The following is a 4,705-nucleotide window of genomic DNA, read 5'->3' as shown; positions in this document are numbered from 1 at the left end:
CTTGAGGATTACCACATGCGCGCTCACACACACACACGCACACACACACACACACACGCACACAGACACATGCACAGTTTCTTATACATACACACACACACACACACACACACACACTCTATCACTGTGTTGATAAAGACATAAAAGCATTGCTTATGCTCACTGAGGGGAAGCATCTCTACCACACACACACACACACACACACACACACACACACACACACACACACACTTCCCCATCCCCCGTGTCTCTCTCCTGTGCTCTAGACACAAGGCAGTCTCTATTGATGCTGAAATGACCGGTTTGCTTTCTAATCTTGCTGCTTAGCCAGGGGCAAATTATACACCCAGTGGATCGATCCTCCTGTACTGCCCTTCTCCAACAGTGCTGAGCGCCCCTGCCCCTGCACCAGCCCCTGCCCCTGTCCCTGCCCCTGCCCCTGCCCCTGTCCCTGCCCCTGCACCAGCACCAGCCCCTGCCCCTGCACCACCACCAGCCCCTGCCCCAGCCCCACCACCAGCACCAGCCCCTGCCCCTGCCCCTGCCCCTGCCCCAGCACCAGCCCCTTAGTGGTGCTCGGTCACGGGCTGCATTCAAACACATTAACTCCCACACATATGCCATAGAAGCTGGCAGAAAGCAGCTGTAGCCTTTAGGCTACCTGTAGCATAATGTTGCTGTTTTCTTCTAGCAGCATGCCAGAGCATAGTGTAGACCGCGTGAGATGGGGCCGGGAATGGGTGCATGGCTTATTAGATCTTGAAGCATGCATGTTGGGAGACTCCATGCCATGGCCGTACGTTGGCACACCCTCCGCCTTCCGCACAGTCATGCCAGCCTGGCATCTGCTTGGGCACGGGCACGACCGTAGCTGGCACTTCATAGGCTACCTCTTCACTCCGTCAAAGGGTGTGTGTGTGTGTCAAGCACAGCTGATGCCACTCTAGCCTCTGTAGGAAGCCAGTGCAGCAGGCACAAGTGCATTGTGGGAGAGGCAGCTGCAGCTGGGCCCACAGAATGGCAAAGATGTGCTGAATGTGTGTCATTTAAGGGGATCCGTATCGATGGAATGCACATCTAAATGCACACGCCGTGTGTGTGTGTGTGTGTGTTACAATTTTGATGCTTCACACTCTTAAGATCCTTAGTGCTGTAACATCCCTAGAGCTAGAGTAGTTGTCATTTGTGTGTGTGTGTGTGTGTGTGTGTGTGTGTGTGTGTGTGTAACCACCTTAATCATGTTAGTGTGATGCATGCTCCTCCTAATGCCAGTGATTGAGGGAAGCCAACTGATTCTCTGCTGTAATGAATACGATGCTCACCAGCAGTCAGTCTGCACTGGAGGAGTGGCCGTCATGCGTCTCTGCTTCTTTTCATCTCTCCTTTCTTGCCCTTTCTTTTTCTGCTCCCCCTTTTCTCTCCTTCTTTTTCTGCTCCCCCTTTTCTCTCCTCCTTCCGGCCTCCTTCGTGGGCAGGCGTGGCCTAATGGTTAGGGTGTGTGTGTGTGTGTGAGAGAGTATGTGTGTGTATGTGGCCGTGGCCTACTGGTTAAGGCTTCGGACTTGTAACCGGAGGGTTGCCGGTTCGAACCCCGACCAGTAGGCACGGCTGAAGTGCCCTTGAGCAAGGCACCTAACCCCTCACTGCTCCCTGTTGATGCAGGCAGCTCACTGCGCCGGGATTAGTGTGTGCTTCACCTCACTGTGTGTTCACTGTGTGCTGTGTGTGTTTCACTAATTCACCGATTGGGATAAATGCAGAGACCAAATTTCCCTCACGGGATCAAAAGAGTATATATACACTTATACCTACTTATACTTTCTTTAAGAAGACACAGACCTCAAACCATATGAATTAAAACAGTAGGCCTAAGTTGTGTCTGTCACGAGGGGAACTTGAATAAGAAGCTGAAGCTGTAGTCATCTCGGCAAGGTTGGTTCCACTAACACAAACTCTTTCTCTCTCTTTCTCTCTCTCTTCCTTTCTCTCTTTCTGACTGCTATCAGTGAGTCTCTGTGAGTCAGCAAGGGTCAGGTTGGTTTGTCACCAGTCTGTCTGTGGAAGGATGCACTGGTGATGGAATGTGGCTTGTTATCCTTCGAAACAATGCCCTCTGTGTCCAGTCAGTCGGTTTTATTGTCGGACACGGCAGGTGACTACAGGTGGATGTATACAGGCCAGGGTCTGTGTGTGAGTAATATGTGGTGTGACCTGATGGTCAATTGTGTGTGCGTGTGTGTGTGTGTACGTATGTACGTTTGGTATGATTGTGTCGGTCATCAGACTTCTGCTTTTAAGCACTGACTCAGTCTGACTTTCAGGAAGACATGACTATAAAAGTAAAATGTGTGTGTGTGTGTGTGATGTATTTGTGTAGTTGTGTGAGCAAAATAGCTTTTCCTCCCTTTCATGTCTGTCTGAGCTTTTTAGTTTGCTCAGATGTTTCAGTTCGCTCTTAAGAGCGCTGTAGATGGGGATGGACAGAGGCAGACATTAATGCTGACTCACTGTCTCATCCTCGCGACAGATACATTAATGCTGACTCACTGTCTCATCCTCGCGACAGATACATTAATGCTGACTCACTGACTCATCCTCGCGACAGATACATTAACCCTTAGAACCCGATTGACGCAAAGTGCGTCAAAAAACACACCCTTTCTTCTCTGTTACATTGCTCCGGATCTGTTCATTGCAGCGAGATGAAACCTTTATTGCATGACAGAGCAGAAGTGGGGCTTTCCAACGAGACTACACACTTGTCTGTACGATCAAGTATGAAAATTTAAAAAAATCATGAAATTAAATCAAATTGCATCATATTTACAGTCTATACTTCTCTGCGTTCACCTGCACACACATTACTCTAGTTTGAATTACTCGCGAACCCGTGATCGCATGGATATGGCAAGCATATCAGATGAAAGAGGGGGCACAGGGCTATCCATTGTTTACCATGTTTATCGATCCTTCTGGCTTATAAAAACAGACGAAGTGACTGCAAAATAATAACGTCATGTACACAAACCAACGCTGCACACCCATTACTCTTGTTTGAATTACTCACAGACCCGTGATCGCATAGATATGCCACGCATGTCAGATGAAAGAGGAGACTCAGAGCTATCATTTGATACCAAGTACATCCTTCTGGGTTATAAAACAGACGAAGTGACAGCAAAATAATAACTTCATATAGCTGGACTTACCCCACGTTTTTGTCTGTTCTTGTGTCAAAGCATGTTTATAATCCAACGCTATCATGTGTTTCTCTATGGCAAAGCATGTTCATATTCCGGTTTTGAGATCCTAGCAAATTCCTGAATGGCATCCAATTCAAGGCTCACATTACATCCCAATTTGTTCAACAAATAAACACCTTTTTTGCCTTTACTTTGTTCATGGCAATGCAGTAAAAAGTTGAGAATTATTATGACTGCATACACATAGGCACGCAGGCTAACACGCAACCTCGGGACAAGTCAGGTCATATCAGTTCGTGTCACAGATATGGAGCGCAGAAAGGTCATTTTTCATCACTAAATAAAAAATGCCATTTAATTCCGTAAATCACACAGCACATATTTCTGTAAATTGCTCAGCCCCAGAGTATCCCTCCAACATGGCAATTATATTGCCCGATTCAGGACAGTCTGCCCTACACACACATGAAATGCATGTAGAGCTGTGAGCTTGCTGTGGGGAGATACATACTTTTTATATTTTAATTCTTTAAAAATCTAAATAAAATCAATGCTAGTATAAATGCATGAAATGATGGCAGATCTCCCCTAAAAAAAACAATATATAATATGTGTGTGTGGCACTTACAATGACCAGAATAAATCCTTATGAATAAAGGTAGTGAAAATGCCCTAAAAACAGCTTAGGGTTCTAAGGATTAATGCTGACTCACTGTCTCATCCTCGCGACAGATACATTAATGCTGACTCAATGTCTCATCCTCGCATCATGTACATTATTTAACTTCTCTGAGCCAGAATCTTGGCAGGTTAGTCGCTGATTGACAGCTGTCATACAGCATAAATGACCGCTTGATGGACGGACGCCCTCATGGAATCCATACCGTGCTTCTGCTTTGGCAGCACACCAGCTGTGTGTGTGTGTGTGTGTGTGTGAGATAAACAGTGTCTGTCAGTTAGTCCTCAGGGCAAACTAAATAATTCAGTGTTTAGGTTTGAAACACGTTACTCTGTGTAGATCAGGTGACTGAGAGAGAGCGAGAGAATGGAGCCAGTGTGAGTGTGCTGGAGAAAGACAGAGATGGAGGGAGAGAGAGAGATGGAGGGAGAGAGAGAGAGATGGAGGGAGAGAGAGAGATGGACGGAGGAAGATGGAGGGAGAGAGAGATGGAGAGAGTGAGGGGGGGGGGTAAATGCAGAGGGAGAGAGGATGGGGAAAAAAAAACGACACAAATCTTTGTGCTGAAAAGCAGCGTTGTGCTGGAGTGGACGGGCCCTATGAAAAGCAGCGTTGGGGTAGATGTGTGTGTGTGTGGGGGGGTGTTTGCTGTGTGTTTGTTCTCCCCTTGACTGACCCTCTGGAGCTTGGTGTAGATAGAAGGCCTGTTTCAGAGGTACAGGCCTGTTTGGAGGTGCTTTCGCTTTGTCAGCAAAAGTGTGTTGTGTTGTCTGGGAGAAGTCTTTATCCACACACGTGTGTGTGTGTGTGTGTGCGCACCCCC

Source organism: Alosa pseudoharengus, unplaced genomic scaffold, assembly GCF_046254945.1.
Source record: "Alosa pseudoharengus isolate Yale_2024_CS ecotype anadromous, Long Island Sound unplaced genomic scaffold, YU_APseudo_1.1 YU_APseudo_1.1_scf_7, whole genome shotgun sequence".
Classification (NCBI taxonomy): domain Eukaryota; kingdom Metazoa; phylum Chordata; class Actinopteri; order Clupeiformes; family Clupeidae; genus Alosa; species Alosa pseudoharengus.
This window is presented reverse-complemented; position numbering follows the sequence as displayed.